Source organism: Danio rerio, chromosome 11 (assembly GCF_052040795.2).
Source record: "Danio rerio strain M-AB ecotype USA chromosome 11, GRCz13ab, whole genome shotgun sequence".
NCBI lineage: Eukaryota > Metazoa > Chordata > Actinopteri > Cypriniformes > Danionidae > Danio > Danio rerio.
The window spans coordinates 9,440,893-9,454,063 of NC_141031.1; the positions used below are offsets into that span (position 1 = coordinate 9,440,893).

General features: G+C 34.6%; 1 protein-coding gene and 1 long non-coding RNA gene across 8 annotated transcripts in view; both read right to left on the minus strand.

Moving 5' to 3' along the window:
* Positions 1 to 13,171, minus strand: part of naaladl2 (N-acetylated alpha-linked acidic dipeptidase like 2) — a 629,431-nt gene that overhangs the window by 253,575 nt on the left and 362,685 nt on the right. The window lies entirely within an intron of this gene.
* On the minus strand, positions 7,491 to 11,047 carry LOC147841662 (uncharacterized). Its single transcript, XR_015502364.1, has 3 exons — positions 10,372 to 11,047; positions 9,935 to 10,312; positions 7,491 to 9,711 (listed from the first exon to the last, which is right to left on the minus strand). It is a non-coding gene; the product is annotated as an uncharacterized LOC147841662 (long non-coding RNA).

Below are 13,171 nucleotides of genomic sequence, written 5' to 3' on the forward strand. Positions count from 1 at the left end.
CTAAATGACCTACAGAGAAATAAAAACTGAAGACTCAGTAAAAAAAAAAAAAAAAAAATATATATATATATATATATATATATATATATATATATATATATATATATATATATATATATACACACACACACACACACAAACACAAGTGCAATAATTTATTTCCCCAAAACTTTTAAATTGCATCTGATTAATTGGATTTGTAAACAAACAAACAAACAAACAAACAAACAAACAAATAAATAAATGACAGATTGACTGACAGCCAAATAGATACTCTTGATAGACAACACATTGAATTTAAAAGAAATTAAATGATTTATGCATATTTCATTTATTTAATTTTACCTAAATATACAAATAAAAAATACAAAAAAATAAATAATAATAATAATAATAATTTTATTAAACATAAATGCATTGCATCATGTATGCATTTCTGGGCACTCATAGTACTTTACAACTTCTGAGGGGATTTTCTTTATTCTACCAATTATTTTTATTTTTTATTAACTTAAATGTTGAAAAACAGGTTTTCTGCTTTTCTCTCAATGTTAATTGCTCAAAAAGTGGTTCAAGACTGCAACATTTGTGTGAAGCATAATATTCATATGCATGATTTTCAAACAAAAACCTTTATATGTTAATGTTACCTACCTAATTAATGTATCCAATATATAAATTAATAAATGTATAAATAATAAATTAATAATGTAATATAATATTCAATAATTTATACATTTTCTTTTTGGTTTAGTCCCTTTATTAATCTGGGGTTGCCACAGCGGAATGAACCGGCAACTTATCCAGCACATGTTTTATGCAGCGGATGCCCTTTCCAGGTGCAACACATCCCTTGAAAACATCCTTACACTTATTCACACATGCACACACTACAGACAATTTAGCTTACCCAATTCACATATAGCCTCCTTGTTTGGACTGTGTGGGAAACCAAAGCACCCTGAGGAAATTGTGTGGGTAATTGCCTTAAGCAAGAAGGTCACTGGTTTGAGCCCTGGCTAGGTCAGGGCTCATTTCTGTGTGGAGTTTGCATGTTCTCCCCATGTTCTGCATGTTCTGGTTTCCTCCAGGTGCTCCAGTTTCCCCCACAGTCCAAAGGCATGTGGTATAAGTGAATTGATTAAGCTAAATTGTCCGTAGTATACATGAGTGTGTGGGTCTTTCCCAGTGTCGGGTTGCAGCTCGAAGGGCATCCGCTGCGTAAAATCTATGCTGAATACATTGGTGGTTCAATCTGCTGTGGCGAATGCTGAAAATAAAATAAATGAATGAATAATATAATATAATGCAGCATGTCATATCCACATAAACTCATTCTAGCTGCATAAAATCTTGAAAAATGATCATAGATATAGTCTGTAATGTCGATAATGTTACTAAAAGTAGCTGTTCCTAAGAGGCCAAATAAACAGTTGCAGTGTGAACTGAAAGTGTTTTACACCTTAGGGCATGAGAGCAGAAGCTTCCAACCATCCACACCTTTCACACCAATGATGTGCAAATACACTCTCTTCAAACACACACACACGCACGCACACACATTTTGTGCTCAAAGGGGAAAAAAAAACACTGCCTTCTTCATTACAGCCCACTTGTGAGGTGGAGAAATGTGTAAATTCTGCTTCTGGCTAAAGCCATCATCCCCAAACACTCAGCACGAGGAGAGGAATGGATTCAGAGCCATAGGGTTTGCGGAAAGGCACAACTGTAAATTCTTGTCTGGTAAAATTATTCCCTGTTTGCAGAGGCTAAACTGTGGCCATGTCTCTCAGGATATACGGCTATAGGGTCAGAGATTCAGGACGGAGAGGCACTTCGACAGCTGGACAAAAGCAAATAACTTTGGGACTGGGGTTTTCTGTGATACTGGACCGACTTTGCAATGCACTGAAAAGAAAAAAAATAATAAAAAGAAAATATTTTTTTTTTGCATATTTACTGTAAAATAGCAAAGAATATATAAAAAAAATTTGTTTAACACTTTCTATGAATATGTAACTAATTTTATATTGATTTAAATGTATTATCATTAGTTAAAAGTGATTGTATTTATAAAGTTACAATGTGCAATTTTAAAAGACTATTATTGTACTAACTCATTAGCAAAGACTCATTAGTATTAAGTTAACAGATTGTGTTAATTAGCGAACATAAATCAACCATACGACGACAAGACATAACCTCGGCTGTTAGCAAGACACTTTTGAACATGACGTTTAACAACTAGAATGCATAAGAATTGAAGAAGTGTTTGAGTCATATAGAGGAGGTATAATATAATATTATCTATATATCTATAATATCAGGAATTATGGATTTTAAAGCTGTAGTGACACAAATAATGAAATAAAAATTTATTTTTTATGTTTTTGAACTGTCTGAATTTCACTGTATTGACGTACACATGAATATGGGAATGATGATAATTGATATGACATTTTCCTGTAAAATACTGTTTTTGAAGGTAAAGGTTTTTCTCGTGTGGTTGATTATGATATACTGAAATGAAAAAGAGAATGTTGGCAAGCATCAAGTAGCCGTTTAGATGATTGAAACAATATAACAAAAGTATTTCTTTATGTTTTGGACGGTAGGGATGTAATGAATATGGCCGACCAGACACATAAACATTTTGCATTTTATTCCACAACCAGCCAACTTTGCCCAGAGAAGGCTCAAAACCTGATTCCAAGGTATTTACGACCCAAAGGAATGTGCCATGCGGCATTAAGCACAGGAATGACTTAGAAAGGACTCTTTAAACTGCTTGTTTAACACTGACGTTTTCATATAAACTTTACTCTCTTTATGTTTAATCATGTGTTTTGCAAAGTTTCCCTTTCTCTTGTATTAATATTTTTGGTTTTAATACCCCTGCATATAATGTTTTAACTGTTTCTAGGCTAAACAACCTACAAATTGATCGTTGACATTTTATTTTATTAGTGCAACATATTAATGTTTTAAGAGACTTTAACATTTTTGTCCCGATTTACATAAAATTTGCCGATGCAAATTATTCTGCCTCGGACAAAGACCCATAAATTTAATATTCCAGGAGCTCGGACATCACGAACAGACCGCAAGTATCACCTTTCTCCCAACATCTAAACTGGTGTGAACTAAATTAACCCTAAAGAGACAATAGAAGGGTTATATTAAATTTGATTACGTTTGGTTGCTTGGTTTGTTCTTACAAACGAGGTTTTCCCATCAGTACATCTTCTCAACCTCTTCATGTTTGTTACTCTCCCCTATGCTTGTATGAATGTGTGTTTGTGTTAGGTGTTAGTTTCTGTTAGATTAGTCAATAAAGTATACTTTTGTATAAAGAAAGGTGCCTGTGTATATTAATGAATCTAATGTCTTGAACTTTGATCTTGCTACCCTGCTCAAATTTTATGTTGATAGCATCGCTGAACGATTCGTTTGTTCGGATCAAAAGAGTCGATTCATTTGAAGCCCTGTTCAGATGAATCTTCCTCCCGCTCAGCTATTCTGCTATATAATGTTCCAGAAGGTACACGAGCCTTGAAATCTGAATCATAACTCGCAACATTATGACATTATAACATTATAACGGCGGGAAAGGTGCGGGAAGAATAACCTTGAGGTAATTTACTAAAGTAATAATAGTGTAGATATGCGAGCACTCTAATCTACATTATTATTATGATGTGCTACCTGTTTATTTGTGGAGAATAAACAAAGCATGCAAATGTAATTTATTACAGATATATTGGTGTAGAACGCTGAGCAAATGTAATTATTACAGGGATTTCATTGTATTGATGTAAATATGCTATTTTCCTGTGAAATAATATTTTTGAAGGTGAGTGTAATTTCTTGTGTGGTTAGTTATGTGTGTGTTGAGGTAAGGTAAGATTGTCTTTAATCATCGAGTGACCGTCAAACGTATTTTTGTATGTTATCTGTCGGATTTTCAATGTATTGATGTACACCTGGCAAATGATAATAAGTGATATGATTTTTGTCTGAGGAAAAATGTTTGGAATATGAAGTTAAATATTCCTTGTGTGGTTAATCATGAATAATTAATGAAAATGAGAGTGGCCGTCTAATTAATGACGCAGTGTAAATGATTATGGGATAAAAGGGTGGAGTGATAGGACCGTATCACACACTAAGGAAGGCTTTGTGCAAAACGTTTGTGTTTTTAAAACACCCGAAGAATGTAAAAATAAAAACGGTATGAAGCAATTACTTGATGAGTGTAAATCACCTCCTTTATGAATAACAGATAGTGTTCTATCAAATGAATGAATGCTATATATTGATAAGAGACCTACTGTTAGTTTAAAAACTAAATACGAATTATACTACAGTTACTAACCTATATAAATTAGGGATGCACGATATATCGCCAGCCATATCGTTATTGGCCGATAAATTCTATTTTAAAGATTATCGTTATCTATCCGATATCTAAATTTTTTGACCAATCACATGCTCTCTGGTATTTGACATGCCCTGCCTCCTTCAAGACACTTCTCACTTGATGTGCTTGATCTCACCCTCCCTGCAGAGAGTAAAAACAGACACTTTTGGCTAAACACTAAATGCTACTGTGTCCCACCCTGTGTTTAGTGGGACAGATTAAGTTTACGTCAAACACTAAATGAATCAATCACAAATCAATCTACTTCATGGGATTTTTTAAAAACATTGCATGCAGCTCAGCTTGCATCTGCACCCATTTTGCAGCCATACCCTTCTCATCATTTTAGGGTGATGACTTTATAAAATATGACAACAGACATTCAAATCTTTTATTTACATATCAGAATTAAGATTTGAATGTCTGTTGTCATATTTTACATTTATTGACGTGACGATATATTTTATATGTCAGATTGAAAAACAATCAAACATACAATACAGACATGCTTGTGTAACGGATGCCAATATATTTTGCTATTAAACTGTATCAATAAACTGTCAACTCATTTATGCAGTTATGCATATTATGTAATTATGATAAATTATTTGTAACCGTGAAAACAAAGAAAAAGTAATTGGTGGGGCTTGAATGGCTGCTATCTGCATTATTGCTGGACAGACAGAAATGTTCATAACAAAGTCACAAACACTTGTGTTTAATTACTTTTACAAATTACAAAAGTGAATGCTGATAAAGCCCTGAAATGTTTGACAATAGCACATGTGAAAGAGTCACATTAATAATAAAATTACCCTTTGTGTTTGGTAAAAACTAATTTATATTAAGACCCAGTGAACCTGATGATATATGCTCACTAATATTAAATGCAATTTATGTTTAATTATATTTGCTTTCTATCATTATTCTTGTTGTGTCAACAAACATTTATGTTCTCAATAATAATAGTAATAATAATAATAATAATAATAATAATAATAATAATAAGTATTATTATTATTATTATTATTATGGTTATTATTATTATTATTATTGCTGTTGTTGTTAAAATTTTAAAAAGTAAAATAAATACAATAAAGCAATTTCAAAGAAAGCTTAAATATGATTCAGAAAATGTGAGCATTTCTGGGGTTTTAAGTTCAATGTACAACTAACGTGTATGAGTACAAATGTGCTTAAGTGCGTTTTTGAGCTGGTAAAAATGATTGTCTCAGAGTCCACACAAAACTTGTAACACTCTGGAATTACTGATAGCTCCTCATGCATCCCCACAGCACAACAAAGCACTAGAGGATCTGCTTTATATAAAAACCTCCATGCTTACTGTGTTAAATGCAGCTTTTTATATTTCATCATGTTCCTTTTTAAGACCAATAAGGTCAAACCTACAGCCATCTGACAGGGGCCACATTTCTGGCAGTAGGGGGTTCGAACAACAGAACGTACTAAGCCGACCTCCCACATTCAGCAGAAGAGATAAGACAGTCCTAGCCAGGCCAGGCAGGGGGCAGAGTGACCTTCTGAAAAAAGCGCATGGCCATCCTCTTTCAAAACACAAAAACCTTCAAAATGTCATTCTTATGTTCCCAAATGTCTTTTACTTTAGTAGAAAACTCATCCAACTATTTTCCAGACATGACTACCATGTTTTAAATTATAGGCTCTTTCCCCACCCCTGACCAATCATAACCCACCAATTTTCTAAGTTTTTAGAAATATATAAATAAAAATAAATATGTTATTTACTGTTTTAAAACAGCCAGTTGTAAAATTCTAAAGTTATGTTTTATGATTTCACAGTTTATTATTGTTATTATTATTATTATTTTTATAAGAACCGTAATTTTTAAAACTTTGCTTGAGACAGTCTCGCCATTAGGGATGCAACGAGATTTGGAGATTTAGAAATTTTGGTTGTACGATTAACGTCTGAGGAATAATCACGGTATCACGGTTATCACAATTATTATGTGTTCTTTCATTTCAAAATACTACTAGTTATGAAAATCGCATGAAAACTTGAAAATATGAAACAATAAATAACTACTTTTTTATTTACTGTAAATTCAGGCATCATATCAGTTAAGTGTTTTGCTTTAAAACAGAACAAATGTAGTCAAAGACTGCTGAACCTCTGTCTGAAAGGCACTAATATACACGCAAACCACTTGCCTCCATTGGAAATAACGAACTTGTGCAGATAAAAGATGGGATATGTGAATTGCCCTTAGTTAAAAATCTCATCAGCCATAGTTAAAATCAGCCTTTAATCCAATGTGCGTGCGTATTGTGTACAAGCTCGGAACTTTAATCTAGCGCACGGCTGGCATAACTTTAAGTTGCAGGAGTTTTGGTTCATACAGAAACTTGGTGTTGAGAAGCCTTTACGATTAATTAACCGTGTTGAATTAAACCGCAATTAAAAGTAAAGTCGGTTAATCGTTGCATCCCTACTCACCATAGAACATTTTTGAGACAGTTTTTAACAAGAGGTTCATGGAATTGTTTAACCATTTTCTGTCAGAACGCTGCATCTTTGTTTATGTCTTGTTTATTCTTATTTTGGTCACAGTCTGGACATGTCATAAAGCTATTTCTCCTGTCTTTGAGACTTTGTAATTATTGTGAGGTCAGGTGTATGCTCAGGCCATTTACACTCTTGTCACAGATACATAATCTTTTTTTTTATTATCATTATTATTGCATAACAAGAACAACACCATACAAAAACTGAGGAATAAAATACTTACAACAAATCAATAGAAAAAAAAAAAACTAAACAAAACAAAATTACAGGGTATATACAAATTAAAAGAAATTTGCATTAGAAAATGATTCCAAAATTGCATACATCCTTATAATAATAATAATAATAATAATAATAATAATAATAATAATAATAATGTCTTTTAGGGTTTTGATAAAATGCTTAAGATAAATTTTAAACAAATAAATGGTAGGTTTATCATTTATCATTAAATTAATTTTAAAAAACAGCTCCAAAGTTTTATTATTATTATTGCTGTTTATCAAAAATATCTTTCCAAAAAAGTTAAAATAAAAAATATAAACATTTTGTATATGTTCACAAAAAATGCACTCAGATTCCATGTCTCTAAAAAAAACATATTGTCAACTTGTTTCACTGGATAAATTAAATGAATTAGTTTATATGTCACTTTATAAGTGAGACAGTAATTATTAGGTAAGTTCCATTTTTTTTATATAGGCATATAGGTGGACAGCCATTTTGGTGGATGGGGATGATTGGGAGGCCATGATGGGTAAGGGCCGATGGAGGGAATTTGGGGTTGCACCTACCCCTTTTTACGAGAAGTGCCATGGGATTTTTAATGACCGCAGAGAGTCATAACCTTGGTTTAACATCTCATCCGAAAGATGGCACTCACTTACAGTATAGTGTCCCCTTCACTTTACTGCTGTATCATGACACACACAGACTGCAGGTTAAGCACCCCCTGCTGCCCTCACTAACACCACTTCCAACTTCCATTATTTTCATCTGTGACAGTAAAAATGCAATGTCACATAAACAACCCTTATGTTCTTTCACTAAAACAACAAATGTATTAGTAAAACTTTTGCACAGTACTGAAAGAAACCGACTGTACGAAAAAAAAGCTGTAAAGAACCACTTTCTTCATGATACATTGAAATTTTCAACACTTTCAAACCTCAACAGAGATAAATATATAATAAAAAGACTAAAAAATGCATTAAATCGACAATGATAAGGAACGCACGGTTCAACATGAGACTGACATATTAATCATGCCAAATGGACAGAAGTGCTGCTATTGAGACAATGTAGACGGCAGAGTAATTTCCTCGACTTAAGGCCCTTGTGCACTTTGGCAATGGTGCTATCGCTCTCAGACAAAGAGCTGAAGAAGTAGAAGCAACATTTCCATAATGTTATTGACCAAGTGCCACATTTCTGTCTGGAGTGCAATGCACTCTCTGTTTTATTTGCATGTCTATTAGCTGGAATACCAATCAAATGATAGCGATGGTAGAAAAGGCAATTTTCAGCCTGAGTGCATTCCAAATGCTCATTGGTTTAAGAGGAGAAAGAAAAGCGAACACATGAGGATCAGCTCCAGGATGCAGGAAAGGGCGTCACTGCAGTAAAGCATTCCTTTAATGAACGTTACCTTAAAAAGCGCCTCGAGCCCAAGTAATCAAGCTGCTCATCAAGTAAACGAACCACCACTTGAAGTATAATTATGATACAAAAAAGTTCTTCAAATGTAATCATACTAGCAGAGCTTTCTTATTCTGTTGTGATGCTTCCTGTCTTTAGATGGATGGTAAAAGTAGCTACTATGTGTGGATGCAATTCAAATGGATGCAAATGATCAAAGTGGTAGAAGTTAAGGATTAAAGAAGTGAAGTTAAAGGTGCAAGCTGAAAAAAAAAACTATGGATGTTGAACAATAGAACTACAAATCAGTCATTTTTTCAAATGTTCATTTAATAACTTCATTAAAACAAAACCTATTTAACTATCCTAATTGTGTGCAAATTGTGTTTGATAATTGTTATTGTATAAAAGTTACAAAATGCAAAAGAGTTCTGAGTTTTTTTAATGACCATAACAGTCAAATTAACCACATGCATTTTGGCATACATTCACTATTTTCCATTGCCAATGAAATTGCATGCCACTGTTGCCTATAACCTTTCTGTCAACAAAAACATAACCATCTGATAGAAAAACATTTAAGAAGGTCAACGTGAAAAAAATAAAAATAAATTGCTTTCTTGGTTCAGGATGTTTCTGGATGCTGCTTTTCGTTTTGTCCTAACATATATATTAGGAGACCCGTTTGTATTAGGACTGGGTGTGAAGATGTGTGAATGGATTCAAAAAAGTATTATGACTGGTAAACTAATTATTATGAGGGGATGGCGTTCAGTAGGTCCACCATCATTTCAAGAATGGGTTACAGAACTGGGGAAGGTGGCAGCATATGAAAAAATGACATATAGAATATAGAATACTAGACATATAGTCTAGTATTCTAGACTATCCAATCGTTGGATATCCAATCTTTCCAATCGTTGAAGCATCCAATTTATCTAGTATTCTATATGTCTAGTATCAGAGAAGATGAGGAAATTACTTGGCATTTTTGGAGAAGGAATAAGGTCATTGTGGTGAGACGCAAACCAAAAATGTATGCATGTATGTATGTATGTATGTATTTATTTATTTATTTATTTAGTATTTTTTATTATTATTAATTCTTTACGTTTTATTGTATTGTTACTGTTCCCATGGAGTTTAATAATAAGTATTTGTGTTTACTGGGTCTATAATAGCAATACTCAATGACAGCACTGCCGCTGTAGGGGAGGGGAGGGATGTTAAAAGGAGGTAAAATGTGTAAACTGATTGTATTGTGAAATTATTGAAGAAAAAGAAAATAAAAATTGAATCATAAAAAACAAAAACAAAAAACAAAAAACATTGCTCTCCTGATTCCTAGAGGTAATGACTTAAATGTGACAGGTATTCCAAGATTATTTCTAAAATCTCAATACAATCTTTATAATGTAAATTCTTATAATTATTCATTCATTCAATTTCTTGTCGGCTTAGTCCCTTTATTAATCCGGGGTCACTACAGCGGAATGAACCGCAAAACTTAACCAGCAAGTTTTTACGCAGTGGATGCCATTCCAGCCACAACCCATCTTTGGGAGACATAAACACACACACACACACACACACACACACACACACACACACACACACACACACACACACACACACACATTCACTCACTCACACACACACACACACACACACACACACACACACACACACACACACACACACACACACTTACACACACACACACACACACACACACACACACACACACACACACACACACACACACACACACACACACACACACACACGCTTTCCAATTGTTGAAGGCCGCTCTTATATAAGCCCCCCTTCTTGTCCACATAGACCCCAAATTACCATTTACCATAGAGGTTGATGCTTCCACCGCTGGAGTGGGGGCCATCCTTTCCCAGCGGCATGGGGTACCACCTCGACTCCATTCATGTGCTTTCCATTCCCATAAGTTCAGCCCACTGGACGAGAACTATGATGTCGGAAATCACTGCTTGCCCTAGAGCAGGGGTGTCAATTCCTGGAGAGCCGCAGCCCTGCAGAGTTTAGTTCCAGCCCTGCTTCAACGCTTCTACCCTTATGTTTCAAACAAGCCTAAAGCACTAAATTAGTTTGATCAAGTGTGTTTAATTAGGGTTAGAACTAAACTGTACAGAGCTGTGAATCTCCAGGAACTGAATTTGATACCTGTGCCCTAGAGGAATGGAGGCACTGGCTGGAGGAGTCCAGGCATACGATTACTGTTTTTACAGATCATACTGACATCTTCAATATCTCAGAGATGCCTGCCATCCCAATCCCTGGCAAGTCAGATAGGCTCTTTTTCTTCATTTTTTCCCATCTCCTATCTTTCCCTTTCTAGTCTCCATAGTTCTGATGATGATCCCTAGAATCTCGAACCCATTATCCAATCCAAGTTAATTATTAATCCCACTGAATCTAGTAAAGAGACTCTTCCAGCTTCAATGTAAGAGCCACATGTTATCACACCAGGCTGTCTCCCTGGTCTCCAGTTTGTTCCACTCAATCAACACACCCCACTGATTCACACGTCTCACTCCTCACTGGGCACTGGTCATCCTGGGGCCAAAAAACCCTCTCACTGCTCAGAGACTACTTCTGTTGGCCCAGAATGGCAAAGCACATGAGAAGATTCGCGCAGGAGTACAAGGACTGTGCAATAGTCAATACTCCTTGCTGTTTACTTTCTGTGACACAACTCTAAAGCCGCCTTTCCACTGCACACAACATTTGGACACGACTGTCAGAATATGCCCCTTGTGGCAGCCGCACAGTATTTTCAGTGTTGTCGTGCACCACGGGGGAGAAGGTGATTCTCAACGGTGTCCGAAATAAAGGACTGCAAAAGCAATAGCCTTTATTCTCTGTGCGTTCACATAGTTTAATGGATGAATGAATACTAGAAACTCATAGACCGCTAAAATATTGGAGGGAATGTGGAGACAACATTAAATATATATATTTTTATTACTTTCTTACTTACATTTATGAACAGAAAAGTTTTTCTTTAATATAGACTTTTTATAATTCAAAAAATAACCAAATAAACTCCTATTTCTCATCTCGCGCGCACGGACCTGCTTGGATAACACTGGAATACATCATATCTGTCGGCAGGTTGCATACGGTCTAGTCGCCGGAGTTCAAATATTTCAACGGATCCGCAGCTCAATTCGAATGTGAATTTTCCGAATACGGAGATGATTGGAACTCAACGCAGCTCCCGGACTGCTCTCCATTGACTTCCGGTCTGTCGCTTGTTGTTTGTCGTGTGCAGTGAAAAGGCGGCTTATGTGGAAATGCACCTGACCCTACTGTGCCTTGCAAAAAAACAGCTGATTCAGTGGTTGCCTGGCAACATAAAAAGCACCGACATTGCAGCCATTTTTTTGTGAATTTATACCTTGATTGATTATTATTTACAAAATATACAACAACATAATATTACTTTCACATAGTACTTTTGGTAAAAAAAAATCATTAGCCTATATCTACCTCATAGGGGTGGAATGTCATCACTATGGAGAGGTGTATATCAACATTTAACCATAATGAATATAATAACAGCAGTTGGATTAAGAGAAAAACAAAGAGGTACATTAATCATGATGCATTTATTTTTGGGATCAATCACAATCGATATGTTGGTGCCCACTGCTGTACTAGATCCCATGTGACCCCTTTAGCTGCTGGCCCCAAACACCCTCCACCAAAACACAATTCCCCCTGCTGGACTAAGACAGGGATGACACAAAAGAGGGGAGAGACAGGACACATTGTGATAGTTTTGAGTGACATTGCACAGAGGACATTTCTCTTCCTGACAGCAGCGGTAAGCATTTGTTCATTAAAGATTCCTACATGGGTCCCATAGCTGTGGTGTATTTAAATAAATATGCAAATGACTACATTTCTATTCAAAGGCTTCTTTTCACTTCAACAAGGTTTCTAAATAACCCAGGGGACACAATTCGTTCCATGTGAATAAAACCACCTGTCAGCATCTTGAAATTAACATGTAAAAACATATTATTAGTCTCTTACAAATCTCTTGCTTTAGATAAGTCAATAAAATAAAACAAAATAAAATAAAATAAAATAAAATAAAATAAATTAAAATAAAATTAAATTAAATTAAATTAAATTAAATTAAATTAAATTAAATTAAATTAAATTAAATTAAATTAAATTAAAATAAAATAAAATAAAATATAATAAAATAAAATAAAAATAACATGCCAGTCGGATAGAAGGCTAATAAAGAAAGTAATGCTTTTATACACCAGTGCACCTATATGTCCTCCAGCATATTATTGACTCATTTTCTAACCAGGAGAGAATTTATCCAAAATAAACTAAATAAATAAGACAGAGCCATGGCTCAGTAAAACCACACAACACTTGTTCTCCAGAGGCCATAATTTAGCTACACAAAAGCATTTCCTCTGACTGAATCAATGCTGTTGGCCTCCTCTTTGGTATTACACTCAAATGTTCCGTGTAAACCTTAAAGGCATTACGTTATTTGTTTTGTT